The sequence below is a fragment of the Pongo abelii genome, chromosome 7 (genome assembly GCF_028885655.2).
Source record: "Pongo abelii isolate AG06213 chromosome 7, NHGRI_mPonAbe1-v2.0_pri, whole genome shotgun sequence".
NCBI classification, from domain to species: domain Eukaryota; kingdom Metazoa; phylum Chordata; class Mammalia; order Primates; family Hominidae; genus Pongo; species Pongo abelii.
In genome coordinates, this window is record NC_071992.2 from 16,613,471 (window position 1) to 16,632,974 (window position 19,504).

The window sequence follows — 19,504 nt, forward strand, 5'->3', positions numbered from 1 at the left end:
ATCTTTGCTGGCATCCTGTTTTTTTTGTTTTATTTTTCCAATAGTAGCCTTCTTCTATTTTGTTGTTGTTGTTGTTGTTTGTTTCTAGTCTACCTTCAAATATCATAAGCCCTGAAAATAGCATTATAGGTTCTCATTTATGTTTATGGAAGTAAGAACTTGAAGGCAGCTGGATAGGTATGATGATGGAAGGAGTATCTCCTCACTTATCATAAATTTAGAATAGCAATCAAGTAACAACAAATTGAATTGTAATGAAGCCAACCATTTGTTTTGTCATCCTTAAATTTCATATGGGGAGTTTAGCATAAACTAATTACTCTTGATGATTATTTGACAGATTGATTTCAAAGACTTTGGAAAGAGGTAATTTGAAGCATCAGATTGAATAAACAATCACGATGTTTCTCTAAGACTCTGATTAATTCTAAATATAAGTGTCTTGTTTAGAATCCATTGCACTGAGAATGTGCAATGCATATCCTTCCCTTAGTGCCAAAGTGCTTTCTGAACCTGGCCTGTTTTTGATGCACCTTATTGGGCTGAGTATATAATTTTTTATAAATTTTACAATTTTACAATTGAGTTAAGGAACAATGTGATATAACTACATCAATAGATCACAAACAATTATTTATATATCAGTATAAGATAAATGAACTATTTATGCCATAAGCTATAAAAAAAATAGGATCCTCATTCTCAGACATTGCCCTTCTTGGTGGGTAGATTGTAAAGACCTAACATATACTGGGTGTCTATTTTAGCCAAGACATTTTTCATATAGATTACTAAAGTTTCCTACAAAGGAGAAATCAAAATTAGAGAAAGAACTATTCTCATGGTTTTCAAAGGTTTCTCTGGATGCAGAAAAAAAATGATAGAGATCTCCTAAGTGTATATAGCACCAAGAGGGCATTCACTTACTTTAAGAAAGAAAAGATAGATATTTAGTATTTCACAATAAGTCATCTATTTTTAGTATATATTTAGTAACATTATATTTTATGTTACAGATGATCAACATCACAATTTATCTAATATTAAAAGAAAGCTCTAGAGATAGCTCTTCTTACCCCACCTCCTTTCAATTCTCCAGTCCTTCTGGTTTTTATGATACTAAACTCACTGGTTCCAAGTGTAGACAGGCAGACAGGCAAGTGTGTGTCCCCTCTCTCTCAGCTGTGACTTCTGCAGGATCTTTCTTCTTTCCAGAAAAAATCGACAGCATTCTCCACCCACTGCCATGACTTTTTCCTTGTGTTAGTAAATTCCTAATTGTATTTTATTTCTCTTTTCAAATGTCACCTTCTCTGGAAATCCTTTGCCAAATCAGTCACTGAAAATCCCATCTCAGGTGGGCTTTCACAACCAAAGTCTCTCTGAATATTTCTGCTTTGTATCACATACCAATCTCTATTTAATATGTCCATGTGCCTGTTTGTTTTTAAATTGGTCCAGTCATCCCTTGAGGAAAGACATTGAGTTTTACCTATCATTGCATTCTCAGTACCAGCACAGTGGATGATTCATAGTGGGTGTTTGGGGATTAATTAATGCAGATACGGTTCTGGTTACAGTAGTATATTATCTACCTATTTGTTATGCCTAGGTACTAACACCTATAATTTCAAGGCTCTTGAGTGTGAATTTTGAGTATGATACATCAATACATGCTGTTATGCAAAACATGTAATTAATTGGGTTGGATCCTTCTTTGATTGAAAAATTCTCAAAACAAGAGGAATGATCTTGTTATCAGTAGCTCAGCTGGTCCTCTGACACCTGCTTGAACTTCTTTCACAGCCTGCATTATGATCCCTTTTCACTGAGGGAAGGTGTCCTTGCTCTCTTACCTGACATCTTAAAGTCAGGAAAGGGACTTTCATCTTTATATTCCCCACAGTGCCTGGCACACAGAAAAGGCCCAGTAATTGTAGGACTCAACTGACGCATGATTTTAAAAAGGCCAAGCAAATGTCAGGGTTATTTTCTTTGTTTTAATCAGTCTTTTAAAAATAATTGCAGAATCTTTGGGGATTTTCTTGTTGATGATGTTATATTTTTCTGATTATAAAAAGAAGTGCAACCCACAGAAGAGAATTTGGGAAGGACATGAAAATACATAAAGAAGCAGAATAAAATTCACCCTTACTACCTAGATTGATCTGTTAGAAATTTAGCGCACTTCTATACAGTCTGTCTTTTTTAATCATAAAGGACTTTATGTTATATATATATATATATATAATTGAATACTTAGCTTTTTCACTTAAGGTAATAGCACATTAACTTCTGTTATTACAAAGTTTAACCACTTAATATTCTATCCCATGCATGCTCATATATTTTTAATCCAGACCCTTACTATAGAACATTGTTGATGATTGTTTATAATTTTTCACAACTGTTCTTAGCACACTTCATTTCAACAAATATTTATTGAGGGCCTTCTATGTATCAGATATTGTTTTGCATCCTGAGAGATAGCATAGAAGAAACTAGCAAAAATCCCTGCTCTCAGAGAACGTATATCCTAGTTATAAAAACAAAAATATAAACATGATGAAATAACATATGGTTTATTAGACAGAGGTGAAAGCTAAGGGGAAGCAACATATATTGGGAGGTGGGGAAAAAAGGGTCAGAGGGTGGACACATATTTAGCTTGAGGTGGTGAGAGAAGGCTTCACTCAGGAGCTATTTGAACAAACACCTCAGGCAGGTGAGAGAAGAAATAATCCTGAAATGAGGTGGCTGCGGGAGGGAAGAAGAGCTGGCCGGGGTAAGTCCTGGGGAAAAGTGTCCCTGGCATGTTCCAGGAGCAGCAGGAGTTCACACTGTTTGAGGAGAAGAAAAGAAAGAGATGAGATCAGACATATCCCAGGAGGGAAGATTTTGTAGGTCTTTAAACTCATTGCAATGGCTTGGCTTCTTCTACTCTAAATGAGATGGGAAAATCACTATAAGGTTTTAAACTGAGTAGCAACATGGTAGAATTTGAGTCTTTAGATCACTCTGGCTTCTGGGGTGGAGCAGACTAAAGGGGCAAGTTGGCAGCCAGGATGCAAGTTGAGAGGCTACTGAAATAAAAGAAGTAAGGGCATAATGACCTAGGGCAGAGTACTGCAGTGGAGGTGGGAGAAATTCTGAATGTATTATTAGATTACAGTGGGGGGGTAAGGGAATCAAGAGGTCAAAGATGGTGTCAGAGTTTTGGCTTAAGCAGCTGGAAGAAAGGTGATGCCATTTAGTGAGATGGGGCAGACTGCAAGAGGAACAGGTTGAAGGAGGGCCAAGACTATATCATTTTCCACATCCTTATGTTGGATATCTAAGTGGAAATGCCAAACAGACAGATAAATATATAAGTCTGGATTCAAAGCAGAAGTCTTCAATGAAGATATAAATTTTAGGGTCCTCATCGTAGAGATTATATTTAAACTAAAACATTCTCATGCAGATATCCTTATTCATATTTTTGTCATCTGCTTTCCATGGATAACTATATATGGAGTCAATCAACATTGACTCCAATATTCATTTGATTAACTTGATTCATACATATAAATTATTTTCCTAAAACACTGTGCCAATTTTTCTGACTGCATTGTCATTTTACGTCTTTGGGTATGCTAATGTAAAGAGAAAAAACTAGATGCATATATTTTTAGGCCTTCATTTTACTTTAATTTGATTACTGGTAAGGATATTATTGGGTTAAATACTAAAATGGAAACATTCCATCAAAAATAGTAAAATCTATAAATATATCTATATGCATACATAGCTATACATATACATATACATAAACACACATACACAATCATATACAAACTATGAATAATTTTGATAACTAGATGAAGGTTAGAGGAAAATGTAAACAATAATGAACATAGCAGCTGTAGCAATATGACAGGAAAGAGTTAATAACTGAATACTTAAAGGTTAAATAAACTCACTAGAAACCTATGAAGGTCCTTAAGAAAACAGACATGCAATATTTGTATTTATGTGCCTGGCTTATCTCATTTTGCCTAATATACTCCAGATTCATCCATATAGTTGCGAAAGACAGAATTTCCTTCTTTCCTAAGGCTGAATTGTATCCCATTGTGTTTACCAGAAGCTGGGATCTGAGGGAAATAGGAAGATGTTGGTCAAAGGGTACAAAGTTACAGTTCAATAGAAGGGATAAATGATAAGTATTTGAGGTGATAGATGCGTTAATTAGCTTAATTCAGTCATTCCACATTGTATACATCTATCACAATATCACTTTGTGCTCCCTAAATATATATAATTTGTCAATATGTAATAAAATTAAAAAAAATTGGACAAAGAATATAAACTGAGTATCACATACTTTTTCAAAAAAGCAATACACCAAAAAAGCAAAAGACCAATACATACAGTAGTGACCTTTATCCTTAAATGAGAAAAGATGGATAAGATTGCAGGGCACTGTCTCATGGGTGGAGTAAGAGATTGAGCTGATGAACAAGGATGCATAAAGATATTCCTTTGCCAACCATGATTTCATCACCATTTCTAGCTCTTATTTTATTGATTAGGGCCATAACTGAGAAGCTTTGCCATCTTTTAATAACCCTCTTGCACTTGAACAGTGACTATGATTTCAGAGAATTGCCTGATCAGAGCAATGTAGAATGCAGAAAGAGAAGTGAAAGAATATAGAAAGAAAGTATACATAATCATATCATGAGCAAAAAAAAACAAAGAAATAAGCAAGAAAGAATATAAGTCCTTATTGTATTCTTGAAAGACATTGAAAGTTTATAAGAAAAATCCCTAGAAATCATTAATGTAAGATCCATAGAAAATATTGACTCCTTTCAGATAAGTAATTATTTAGTATATTAAATTGTCTTATTGTTTATATGAAGCAAAAGAACATTAAAATATCAATTTCATTCCATTTTATAAGGCATAATGCCTTGATCTGCTACTGAAACACATTGTCTATATTCATTCGTTTTTCTCAAAAATATGTAAGTTTTATTATGAAGTAAACATTATTTTTTCATACAGATTTTTCAACAGGTTGTGATAAATATGGCTTAAAATATCATTTTAATGATATGGGTACATTGCTACAAGAATTGTACTCTTTCATAAAACTTGGTGCATATTTCAAATAAATCACTTAATAAGATCCAAAATATTATCTAGCACATTTGCCAATTTTCAAAACCTACACAAAGTAACAGTGTATTTTTGTTTCTCCAATTCCTTTCCTTCACCCCAACAACTTTCTTTAGAATGGTTATAATTGGCATAATACTCCTGGAATCTAACATATATTCTTCTGCTGCAATTTAAACCATTTAATTTTCTACCACCTCTGATTCAGTGAAAAAATGGCAACAGTACAATGTATCATCATCATATCAATGTGTGGTGCTTGAGACAAGAAACTATTTTTGAATTCCACCCTCTCAGCTTTCTTTCTTCAAGCTTAGCTTTATTTAGGGAAGACTGACCAAAAAAAAAAAGTAGATAGATAAAAATCCTGTAAAAAGTACTTTACTTCAACCTGTATTTAAAAAATTGTGCTCAAGTAATATACTCTGAATCTCAATTTTGTATTGAGAATAAGCCTCTTAATTAGATAATCCTGAAACAGGATGTGCAATTCATGTTATATTAATGTATTAAGTTGACATCACACTTCACATGTGTAAACTAAGACACAGAAAGCTGAAGGGTGGTTGAGGGTTAGAAAAGTTGGGCAAGTAACTTCACTTGGACCCAAAATTCTTATCCATAAAATGATGACAATAACACCAGCCCTGTGTATTACATATTTTTGAAGTAAACATGGATCAAAACATTTGTGAAAATGTTCACAAATACATTATGTATTTGAACATATTAACATATACTATTAATGTAGTTATTTTAAATACGCAAAATATCTACATTTTGCGTATTTAAAATAACTGCTTGCATATTTTAAATATATTTTATTTTAAAATATTGCATATTTTAAATATGCAAGTCACGATATTGAAATTTGGTCAATTCATAACCTATAAAATGGCCTCTAAGTGAAAGGAAGTGTCACACGTCTCTCACTTTAAATAAAGAGCTAGAAATAATTAAGCCTTATGAGGAAGACCTGATGAAAGCAGGCCTAAATGAGGCTTCCTGCACCAAGGGAGGCCGAGGCAGGCAGATCACAAGGTCAGGAGTTTGAGACCAGCCTGGCCAATATGGTGAAACTCCGTCTCTACTAAAAATACAAAAATTAGCTGGGCATGGTCGCAGGCACCCATAGTCCCAGCTACTCGGGAGGCTGAGGCAGGTGAATCGCTTCAACCTGGGAGGCAGAGGTTGCAGTGAGCAGAGATTGCACCACTGCACTCCAGCCTGGGCAACAGAACGAGCCTCCAACAAAAAAAGAAAGAAAGAGAGAAAGCAAGAAAGAGAGAGAGAGAGAAAGAGAGAAACGAAAAGGAAGGAAAGGAAGGAAAGAAACGAAAGAAAAGAAAAAGTTCATGAAGGAAATTAAAAGTGTTACTCTAGTGAAAACATAAATGGTAAGAAAGTGAAACAGCCTTATTTTTTATATGGAGACAGTTTTAATGGTCTAGATGGATCAAATCAGCCCCAACATTCCCCTAAGCCAAAGCCTATTCAAGTGCAAAGCCCTGACTCTGCAATTCTATGAAGACTGGGAGAGATGAGAAAGCTCAACAAGAAAAGTTTCTAGCTAGAATAAGTTGGTTCATGAGGTTTAAGGAAAGAAAACATCTCCATAACCTGAAAGTGCAAGGCAAAGCAGCAAGTGCTGATGTAGACACTGCAGTAAGCTATCCAGAAGGTCTAGTGGGGATAATTGTTGAAAGTGGCTATTTTTATTGACAGGTTTTCAACATAGATGAAACTGCCTTCCACTGAAAGAAGATGCCATTTAAGACTTTCGTAGCCAAAGAGGAGAGTCAATGCTTGGCTTCTAAGCTTCAAAGGACAGGCTATCTTTTTAGGTATTCATGCAGCTGATGACTTTAAGTTGAAGGCAATGGTCATTTACCATTTCCAAAATCCTCAGGCTCTTCAGAATTATGCTAAATCCACTCTGCCTGTGCTCTAGAAATGGAAAAACAAAGCCTGATAGCAGCACATATGTTTATAGCATGGTTTACTGAAAAGTTTCAGCCCGCTATTGAGACCTATTCCTGAGAAAAACAAGATTCCTTTCAAAATATTGCTGCTTATTGACAATGCACCTAATCAACCAAAACGCCTGGAGATACACAAGGAGATTAATGTTTCGATGCCTGCAAAAAGAACCTCCATTTTGTGGCCCATGGATCAAGGAATAATTTCAACATTGAAGCCTAATTTAAGGAAAACATTTTGTAAGGCTATAGTTGTCATAGATAGTAATTCCTCTGATGAATCTGGGCATAGTAAACTGAAAAGCTTCCGGAAAGGATTTGCCATTCTCAGTACTGTGAAGAACATTCATGATTCATGAAAGGAGGTCAAAATAGAAACATTAATAGAAGTTTGAAAGAAGTTGATTCCAGCTGTCATGGACGACTTTGAGAGGTTCAAGTCTTCAGTGGAGACAGTCACTGCAGAGGAGGTAGAAAATGCAAAATAACTAGAATTAGAAGTAGAGCCTGAAGATGTGAATGAATTGCTGCAGTCTCGGGATAAAACATTAGGATAAGGAGTTACTTCTTATGGATGAGCAAAGAAAATGGTATCTTGGCATATAATCTACTCCTAGTGAAGATGGTGTGAACATTGTTAAAATGACAACAAAGGATTCAGAATATTCCACAAACTTAGCTGATAAAGCAGAGGGAGGGCTAGAGAGGATTGACTCCAATTTTAAAAGAAGCTCTACTGTGAGCAAAATGCTATCAAACGGAGAGCATGCTACAGAGAAATCTTTGGTAAAATGAAGAGTCAATCAATGCAGCAGACTTTATTGTCTTATTTTAAGCAGTTACCAAGGCTACCTCAGTCTTTAGCAACCATCACCCTCATCAGTCAGCATCATAAGGATTGTTTCTACATCAAACTTCCATGGAATAAAGCAAATAAAAATTATGATCAACACTTTTTAACAGTATAATAGCAAATTAGGAAACATGGTCGTCACCATTAATAATTAATTTCCATATGTCACTTGCTTTTGCTGGTGGATTGTGTCCATTTCACTCTTAAAATGGAAGGTTTGAACTATATGATCTCTATGTTCTCATCCAAATCTATCATTCTACGGTTCTAAAATCAGGATATGATTGGGCACTGCTTAGACCAAGAAGTATGCACACCAGAAACAAAAACTACTAAAACAAGGGCTAGTCATAATGTAGTTATTCTTCCATACAGAGCATATTGTAGGCAGAAGAATGGCTGATGTCTACATCCCAACCCTGTGAATGTGTTGCCTAACTTGTTAAGAGGGACTTTGCATATTTGATTAGGTGAGGGTCCGTGAGACTGGGAAGTTCTGCTGGAGTATCCTGGCAGGCCCCATCCAATCACGTGGGTCCTAAGAAGTGAAGAATCTTTCCAGTTGAGGTTCACAGAAAGAGATGGACTACAAGAGTAGGGTCAGAGAGATGCTACATTGCTCATTTTAAAGATGGAGGAAGGAGGCCAAAAGCAAAGGAATGTGGGGAGTTCTTAGAAGCCAGAAAAGTGAAGGAAATACACTCTCTCCTACAATCTCCAGAATGAAAACAGCCCTGCCATCACCTTAAATTTAGTCTGATGAGAGCCCCGTCAAACTTCTGGCCTATAAAAAGATAAGGTAATAAATATAAGGTGTTTTAAGTCAATAACTTTGTGGCAATTTTTTACAACAGTAATGGGAATTAATAGAGGCCAAAAAAGTGACAAATTGGATTTCTCTTTTCAGAGGAAATAGAATTATATTTTAATGTATTTATGCTAGACTGTGAATAATTAACAACCAGCTAATTATCCTCTGATCGCCATAATTTTACGAATTTCTCATAAAGCTTTATAAATAATGCTGTCATTTATCAGGGATTCAATACTGTGTCCCAGACAACAGACACTATGAACTATGCTTTAATGCTGAAAAATATAATAACTTGCCTTCCAAAGTCACACAGACTCTTAAACATGTTAAATAATTTTATGTCCCCATTTTTGTTAGTATAAAAGGAAACATCACTAATAATCACTTCTTTACAAGACATTAGGATTTTTCTAAGATGTCAAAAGTCTAAAGTACTAACTTTACTTAGTAACTTTGGCTTTATTCAGCTTTATTATTAGAGCATATGACAGTTTCCTCAATTCTAAATTCTATGCTGTTTGTAACACTTTTTAACCCAGCGCAGAAGTGATATCTATATCAAAATGACTGATGAATGGCTTTTTTCCTTTAAATGAGACTCAAGTCCCTTCACAGAAAATATAAGAAATATTTAATTAATTGGCATTGATTTATCAAGCTTTAATTAATGACATGCATCTGAGTTTTAAGATCCTAATATAAAATATTCACTAAATACAGAACATGTGCAACTGCCTCCTATTACTTAAACTTTGCTGTTTTTTTTTCCAATTGTGTTAGCTTTCAAAAAAGAACTGCTTTCTGAATTAAGCAACTATAGTTAATGAATGGTTCTCCCCTAACCTCTCTCAGTTGACTTTTGAAGAGCACACTTCTAAAATATATAAAGCACATCTGTCACTAGAAAATTTATTTCCACTGGGCAAAAATAATTGAATGTCAATGGTGCAAAGTTAAAGGAAAAGCTTGACTTTGCTTTTACATTACTTAAAAGAAATCTGTCAGTATCCCCTTAGTGATCACTCTAGACAGAAATGGACAAGGATTCTTCAAATTTGCTCCCCAAGGGTCTTTGCTTCAGGTCACAATGAACAGGAGCTTACCTTTGCTTCAGATGATCACTGGGCCTCTCACATTGAAGACACAGTTTTTACATACCCCAAGGAAGAAATTATTGATCTCACTGGGCAATCTTTTAAATTTTCAGATGAACCAAAAGAAGGTTCTCAAATATGGCCAAATGAAATAAAAACTTTGTTGTCTTTAGAAACCACTTCAGGTAAAAAAGTCTGTCTTCTTTTTGTTATAAACTACAAAAAAAAGTGAACAAATAAATGAATATAAAATAACAGCCTCCCTAGCTTCTTAGAATCAATCCCAAACACAAGCGCATGTTACTTCTCCTCAGAGTTTCTGAGGAGACAGAAACAATTCAAATGCTACAGAATGAAGGAAAAGTATATTAAAAAATTTGATTTATGAAACTGAGGACCAAAAAACAAGTGGATGCTAAATGCAAAAAAATCTTTATATCTTCCATATATAATGCTGAAGTTTGGGGGTTCAGGGTAATAATACATCACTTTACTTCAGTTGTATTAGGAATAACATGAATGATTTATAATTTTGGTTTCAGTTGAAGTTGCTACATAGAATTAAACTAAGGAAATACGTATTTGCTGTTAATTTATACAATTAATCATTTAGTAAGTTAATAATTATTGATTTTATTAATAAAAGTTGTTGCCAACTAGTTGTGTCATTTCGTGTGATGGTTCCTTGGGTTCAAATCCTACCTCTGCCATGTAATCTTGGGTACATTACTTAATTCTTCTGATTATTAGTGTACTCATCTCTTAAATGGGGCCAAAATTGAATAGCTGTGAAGATCGAATGAGTTAAATAATTAAAGTAACCAGGACAGTACCTAAGACACAATTACCAATGCATGTCTGTGTGTGTTTTTTTGGGGGTGATACACACCACTTCTAGTCTCCTGGAAATCTTATCAGCTGTTTTACTAGTGTGATAAGAAATTCAAAGATGAGATTAAAGCCTTATTATAACATTCTCCACTCCCCCCAAATCAATAAGGACTGATAGAAAACCTTATTTTGAATCTGGAAGATCAAAGAAGATGTAAGTGGTATTACCTCTTCATAACAGAACAAAGTACAAAAATAAGAGCCAAGGGACTTGCTTAATAATATTAATAATTTTTAACTTCTACTAAAATATTACTGTGCGCCAGGCACTTTGCTATGTTCTTTTCAAATGTGTGATAAGTCTCAAAAAGCAAACTTCAAATGCAGATGCAGTGGTTCCCAGCCCAAACTACACATTAGAATAGCCCAAGGAGCTTTTCAAAATATCAAAGCCTGAGCCGCACTGCTGGAGATTCTAATTGATCCATGTAGGGTAGAAATGGGATATTTTATTTATTAAAAGTTCTTCTGGTATTTATAATGTATATATACGGTTGAGACTCACCTTAGTAACATGCTTGCATTAAAAATATGTACATCCCAGATGAACACTACCTGGTAAGGCAAACCATTCCCTCAGTCCATTGTCTACTTAGATCTTTGGACCAGTCTGTGCTTGCTAACAATATAAATTAAAATTGCAAGTCATTAAAATCAACTAGTTTTCTGCATTCCCAAAAATAGAAAGTGAAGAAACTGCTATGGGCAGGTGAGTTACATTTTTGTCTTATTTTGGTCATTTTCTTTTATTTTGGTCACGTGGTTAATTCTCTTCCTCTCATCCAGGAAAGCTGACTTTCAAGAAAGAGGATATGCTTTTTAGTTGCCCCTGTTAACTTCAAATGAAAGATATCTGGGGAAAGAAAGTGTGCAAGTTCCTCTCTCTTATCCTCAAATATGTAGAAGTTAAACATAATGCCTAATGGCACTGACTCTGGTGTCAGGCAGAGTTACTGGGGGCAAATAATGATTCTACGTTTCATGTTGACTCATGATGGAAGACTTTTATTTATTTGTTTATTTTACTATTATTATTATCATTACTATGATTATTTTGAGACAGAGCTTCACCCTGTCATCCAAGCTTGAGTGCAGCAGCATGATCTCGGCTCACTGCAACCTCCGCCTCCCAGGTTCAAGTGATTCTTCTGCTTCAGCCTCCCGGGTAGCTGGGATTACAGGCGTCCACCACCACACCTGGCTAATTTTCGTATTTTTCAGGATCGAGACGGGGTTTCACCATGTTGGTCAAGGTAGTCTCGAACTCCTGACCTCAGGTGATCCACCTCCCTTGGCCTCCCAAAGTGCTGGGATTACAGGCGTGAGCCACTGCTCCTGGCTGACTTTTTTTTTTTTTTTTTTTTTTTTTTTTTTTTTTTTTTTCTGAGACACAGTCTTGCTCCGCCGCCCAGGCTGGAGTACAGTGGTGCGAACCCAGCTCACTGCAACCTCCACCTCCCAGGTTGCAGCGATTCTCCTGCCTCAGCCCTCCTGAGTAAGCTGGGATTACAGGCGCGTGCCACCACACCCAACTAATTTTTTTTGTATTTTTAGTAAAGACAGGGTTTCACCACATTGGTCAGGCTGGTCTCGAACTCCTGACCTCATGATCCACCTGCCTCGGCCTCCCAAACTGCTAGGATTACAGGCGTGAGCCACTGTGCCCGGCCCTGGCTGACTTTCTTTCTTAACCTCCCTAGACCTTGCTTTTCACATCTGCAAAAAAGAAATAATTATTAGCTTGATAGTGTTATTAAAAGAAATAAATGAGAGAATCACGTAAAAATATTTTAATTAATCTAACGCCTATCTCAAAGGAAATAGTTGGTGAATACAATTAATAATTATGTATATAATAAATTATTAATAAAATTAATATCTGGTCTTCTCTAGAAAGTTCCCATCTGATAATAGGCAAAAAGTGAAAGCACTGTTTAGGAAATAACATTTACACACAACCTATTATACTGAGTCTCCCACTAGGATGGCTTGTAACATTTAGCCCTTCCTCTTAAACTTGATGCCGAGTTTCTTTGAATCAATGTCTTGTAGTTCTGGATGGTTTGGCTCTTCTGTTCTCACAGGATTCTTTCCCTTTTCAACATGTCAATGGTGAGGAAGGCACCCAAATTGCACCCTCAGTCTAATCATTGTACAGGTCTAGAGTCAGTGCCTTTTCTATTTTAAATGTGAATTAATCACAGCTATAGATCAGAATGAAGTCACTGGAGATCATAAGGCATAATTCATATGTCCCGGCATAGACTACACTAGCATGATACTAAACTCTTTACCTTCTTGCAACTGTATTATATCAACAAATGGCCATTCTCATCTTTTCCAAAACATCCTGGCATGTGTGATGTCTCTATCCTTAGAAATATCTAATTCACAACTATCAACTATGAAGTCCCCTCCTGTCATTCTGTGCATATTTTGTACCCTTTCTACCAATCACTCAGGAAATACTTGAGTATTTCCTATGTAGAAGGCACTATCCAGGCATTAAGGGATAGAGGCATTTTCAAAAGAGATGTATTCCCTACCATAATAAGGTTTGTATTTTGGTGGTGAAGAAAGACATTTTAAAATTATTATCTTATGGTTGATTTACAATTCAAGTAAAAGGAACAGATGTGTTTAGTATGTTTATACTGGGTCATCCAATAAGGAACTCTGAGAAAAAAACTTCTATTATAAATTTAAGAAAAAGAAAAGAATGAACATTTTTTGTAGAGACAGGTCTCATTACACTGCGCAGGCTGGTCTCAAACTCCCGTACTCAAGAGATCCTCCCGCCTCAACCTCCCAAAGCATAGAAGTTACAGGTGTGAGCCACCATATGAGGCCAGAAGCAACTTAAAAGATGTGTTTAAAGGAGGAGGAAAGATCCAGGCAAAGAGTGACGGGAAGGCAAAGCTCTGCAATGTCAACAGCCTGTGTCAGGGTGCAGCGATGTGAGAAACAGCCGAGGCTGCTGCTGAACCTCGGGGTGTGATGGGAAATGCGCTGTAAGGTGGGCTGCTGCAGAGGTTGGGAGGGTCACAGGTAAGAATTTGGCACTTTATTCTGAGAAGATATTGGGCCAGGGACTGATATGGTTAGGTTATGTTCTTAAAATATTCTTTTAGTTTCAGGATGAAGAACAAATTGGTAAAAGCAGGAACAATGTGAAAGATGATTATTGGACTTGGGTGACAGGAATAGATGTGAAAAGATTTGAGAATATATATGAGCGAGAATCAAAAGGATTTGATAATGGATTATATCTGAGCTAAGAAGAGTCAAGTTTAAGAATAATTTCCTGGTATCTGGTTTGAAAGAGCAAGCAAAGGTGCTAGTTTGCAAGATAGAGAATACTAGTTGGAGGTTACATTTGGAAATATAAAAGAATAATTCAGCGAGTGCCAACTTCTGTTCAAGATGTCTGTATATTGTATGTGTTGTGTGAGGATATTATAAAGGTAGTTGAATAACTGAGCTGGGGTTTAGAGAAGAAATTTGTTCTGAGAAAATATATTTCAGAATTTTTAAAATCAACAAATAAATCCATGATAGTGAAGACAATGTAGAATAATTTTTTAAAAGTTGCCAAGATGATTCACTTTTTGAATATTGAACTTTTTACCATATTAGAGTTTCTTTTTTTTAAAGAAGCCATTTTCCTTAAAAAGGAACTGTAATTTTTTTTTCCTGGAATTAAGGATAATCGCATAATAGCTGCCTTGATCATAGTTTATCAAAACCCTTTACATAATGTCAACTTGTTGCAATGAACATATATTTTAGGAAAAACTGTGGGTTAAAGTATTTTGTAAATCTCACAGCCACTTTATTAATTTGCAATTTAAGATCTCCTTGCGGGGCAATCCTTTCTTCCTTTCTTTCTCCCTTATTTCCCACTTCCCTCCCTCTCTTCTTCCATCTGTCAAATATTTGTATAACAACTGTTAACACGTGAAGATACATGAAATGAATGAGATTATTCTGACCTTAAAGATTTTATAGTCTACTTGTCAAAAACTAATGTTAAATTACAAAAATAAAAGCACAGAATGTGATTTAAAGAAGGTGCTATAAAGTTGCTAATCTTTGAAAATGAGTAGCCATTTCCTCAACAGACTAGGGAGGTTTGCTAGGCAGGCTGGAAAAGGAATGCCCTTCACTTCACACTTCCCACTGCACAGACAAAGCTTCCCCATGCTTTGAGGTTCCAGGCTCTACATGGCTGTGCTAGGTTCACTACCTGATCCAGAGGGCATATTGGGTTAAGCAATACAATCAGGTTTTTTTGACCTGGGGAGGTTAAATGGGAGACAGAAGGGTAGAAGAATATACCAGCCTATACCTCAAAATGAGGATGGAAGGAGAGAAGGGAGAAAAGACGGAGGCAAGAATACAGGAAGGGAGAAAGGTGAAAAGAAAGAAGAGAGGAAGTGAGAGAGGAAAGGAAGGAAGAGGAGGAAGAAGAAGAGTTGGAGGAGGAGGAGGGGAAAATGCTTAAACATTGTACCAAGAGCTAAGAGATGAAGTGAGTAGCTGGTGACCTGTATGTAGTTCTAGCAGAGGGTACCTGCTGTGAAAAGGTTTAATGTGGGTTGTTATTCTCATTCTCTGAGAGGAGACCTTTCAGTGAACCAGATTTTTCTCCAGTGTTCTCTGGAAGTTGGATATTTTATAAATATAATAAACTCTCCCAAGCCCCTACAGTAATTTTTGAAACCTTTCTATAACAATTTTATCAGCATAAATCACATCCACTTGACTCTAGACAGACAAGGGAGGTTTGCTGCACAGGCTGGAATAGTTTTTAAAAAATCAAAATAAACAGCTTATGGTAATAGTAAATACTGAGTATATCTTTGAGGCAAAAAGTACTGGCAGAATGTAAAATTTAAAAATCAACTGGATGATTTTTTCTAATGAATGATGTGATAAATCCCCAACAGCTCTAGATTCCACCATTTCTTCATGCATCCGTTGAGTGGGTGAGGCTGAAAGCTGCCCCACAGTCAGTTCTTGGGCAGGAAGTTCAGACCCAACAGTGATATTCTGTAATCTGTATGGCACAGAAATCGACCAGTGAAATCAACTCCGACCCAGCAGAATGGATTCAGGCTCCTAAATAACAAACTCAACGATTCAGGCTCCTAAATAACAAACTCAACTATACTGCTCGGTCCAAGCTAAATGGCAGCCGTGATTCTACTTGCCAGCCCATATGCAAAATAGCTGTTGAATCATCAATACTGAAAACCTTTAAGACCTGTCATTATAGACTGAATACCAGGTTTAATTTCAATTCAGACATCAGTGAAACTCATGTGGAATATCCTCTCATTTGCAGTTTATGAAATCTGAAAGATATTTTATTATTGAAGTCAGATAAAGATGCAAATTGCAGGAGTATCTTTGACTATTATCTACAGTTCCAAATGTAACATAGCCAAAATTCAGAATCTTTCTTTAAAAACAGGCATTTCCCATATTGACCCACTACAGAAATGTTGAAAATTTAAATGTTTTGATTAATTTACACTCTAATTTACATGATTTATACCCTGAATTGAAAACCCTACCTATAAAGTATTTATTTCTGTGGACTGTGATAGTCTAGATAGCTCAGGCTTTGAGGTTTGATAATCAAATTTATTAATACCAAGATATTCTAATAACATATTATTTCTGTTTGGAAAGAATGCTTACTCAAAGGAAGAGAGCTTGAACTCCTGTTATTCTGAAACTTGGCACATTTCCAGCATAAATATCAATCTAATTATACATATGGACGGTAAAATCTCAGATCAAATTGCAACTTTTAGTTCGGAGACTCTTCTATTATCCTTAATGAACCCTAAATTAGGTAAGCACACTTAAGAAATAATTGCTCCATAAAATCCTGAGACGACTCACTGGTAACAACAGTTTTATGATGAGTTGAACGAACAGAAAGGCATCTGGCCATTACGCACGGGAGTAGCTCCCAAATACATCTAATGAGTCACCACACACAAGGTCATCGGCCAGTTCGGACCTGGCCAACATGATGACACACAGGCAATACATTAAGAGAATAAAACATAGGGATATACGTTTCTCCTTTCACAGTAGAGCACTTTCAGTTATTACTAAAAATGTATTTGATTTGAGATTGAAAAAAGTATCAATCACAATTTCATTTAAAGGATGTTGTATATGTAAAATGTGCGAAGGACTGTTAGGTTCTTCACACATTTTGGGGTGAAAATTTCCGGGTGAAAAATATCCTTGGTCTATGTAAAATATCTTTTGTATATGGAAGCAGTCCTTCTCACATTCTGGGGTAAAAAATTTACATATATTTTGGGTAAAAATGCATAAAGCTGTGTCAAGCAACATACATGACAATGTATCCTACAAATCAGGCTTAACAGACTATACCAAGAAAATGTCTATTTTTGTATGTTTCATGTGCAGGAAATGTCACAGTAATGTAAACCAGCTGTGCAAGAAAACAATATCCTATATAGATAAGTAAAAATAAAGCCAGAAACAAAACATTAGAAATTGATTCTTGTTTACATCACCTAGCAGGAATACATGCTGACAGCCTTAGGCAAGGGGGCAAAATCACTCACTAACTGGTATAACACATGACTAATTGTAATTAACCATTTTAATATACACATTATTATACATTTTAGTGGACACTTTATTTCAAACTATTTGGCTCCGTAAATGCCTACACTCAAATTTGGTGAGTGAATGATTCGCTCCTTAGCTCTGGTAGGACAAGAGAAATACTAACAAAAGCCAGACTTTTCATTTCTGGAGGGTTCATTCTGGACCGCTCACACCCAGATCCCTTGTCAACCTCCTTCTCTGCCTGTGCTCCATCCACTGTTTTGAGTTCCTCGTCTTTTACTTGTTTATCCTGTCTTCTATTCTTAATCTTTTCTTCTATAGTTTGATCCTCTCTGCTGATCAGGCATTACTTGAAATATTTCCAATCATTTTGACCCTTGCGACTTGATCAGAGTGATCTCTTGCATTATCCAACGCCTCTGTCATCTCTGAAGTTTTTGCCCAAGAATTCCCTGGGCCTGAATTTTCCTTGCCTGAAAAATCAAGCGTCAGAAACCATGTGTTTAGGTTCATGACCTAAACATAAATATAAACCCTGCTTTCTCAAAATTCAACTAAAATGGCAGGACCATCTTTCTGGTTTTGGTGAATACCTTTGTACTCACCATAACATGAATATGGTATTTGGTGAATACTATGCCAGCCTCTTCAGAAAGCTGTCTATTGAAATTAGGCTAGTCCTGGCATTGAATTTGATAAAGAAAGATATAAATATCACAAAACAAACATGTTTTATTTCCCGCAATTTTCTTTACAATTCTTAAGCATAGACAAATATTCTAGTTTACTGGGGAGGTCAGTTACCTTAATCAGGAATACATGCTCTACAGTGATTAGCTAATATTTACTTAGAAGTCTACTTTCAATGTTACTATAATAAATGCTTTAGTTATATTCATTTCTAATGAATATACGTCTCCCTCATTACCAGAATGAATCTTAGAAAAACGATTTGTATTGGCAAAACTGTGATTTTCAAAACATGTGAATTGACTAGAAATATGTTTACAGTATCACCCCTCTTACATTAACAGTATATAAATAGCTCTGAAGCCCCTTCTCTTGCTCCTGAGACGATGCCAGTTTTCTGTATTCAGCTAAGGAGGCAGAGGGTTCTGGTTTCCTTACAGTAGGTTTAATTAAGTCCTTCTCTAAAGTACTATAACATCTGTCTCAATGACTATAATGAGTGGTCAGAATACCTACAGAGAGAGAATTGAAATTTCATCAAGCAAATGTTTTTAAACCTTGTCATGACAAATGGCAAATACATGACAGTGTAGCTACAGCATTATTTCTGAGACTTGCTCTCATACCAAATACAGATGCAGCAGCAGAGAAATTTTATGATCCTCACCACTAACTGCTGACAGATATCACTAATTATTTAAAACAACTAATAATTATGAATAATATACTGGCTTAGGTTTGTCTGTAATAGCACGCAAATCTTGAAATCCTGACAAAACAAAAAAAGTAAATGCAAATGGGCTATCTGGGTAACTATTAAAGTGTTCTCTAAGTATTTGAGCCTATTTATTGAAGAATAAATAAGTAAAAACACAGATAGCTGACAAATAGATAAATGGGTATTAGCCATTAGGTTGGATAAAATTAGAAAAGCTCCAATCAGTTCTATGAAATAGGAACACCATCCTGGAAGAATGAGAATTAGAAAGAACATCTTATGTATTATTGGAGGTTTATGTATTATTTATTGTGTAGTTTTTAAGAGCAGTATATAGGGACAGTCAGAGTACATTATATACTAGATAGAATATGAGTGATTATCTCAACAGTCCAGGAAATTATTCAGAAACATTAGAAAGAAAGGAGACATATTGCTGAATGAGGGTTAAAGTGAAGAGGATTTAAATAGAATAAACATAAAGAAATCTAGGGAAGATTAACCTTAGAAAGGCTTTACATTAAGAGGGTTAAAACATTAACTCAAGATGCTTCTTTTCTCATGATTAGTAATATTTCACAACAGGAAATTGTGGACCATTCAATAATGTTAGATGATGAAATGGTCAGTTTGGAGCTACAAAAAAATTTTAAAAGTCAACTAAAGGAAATAATG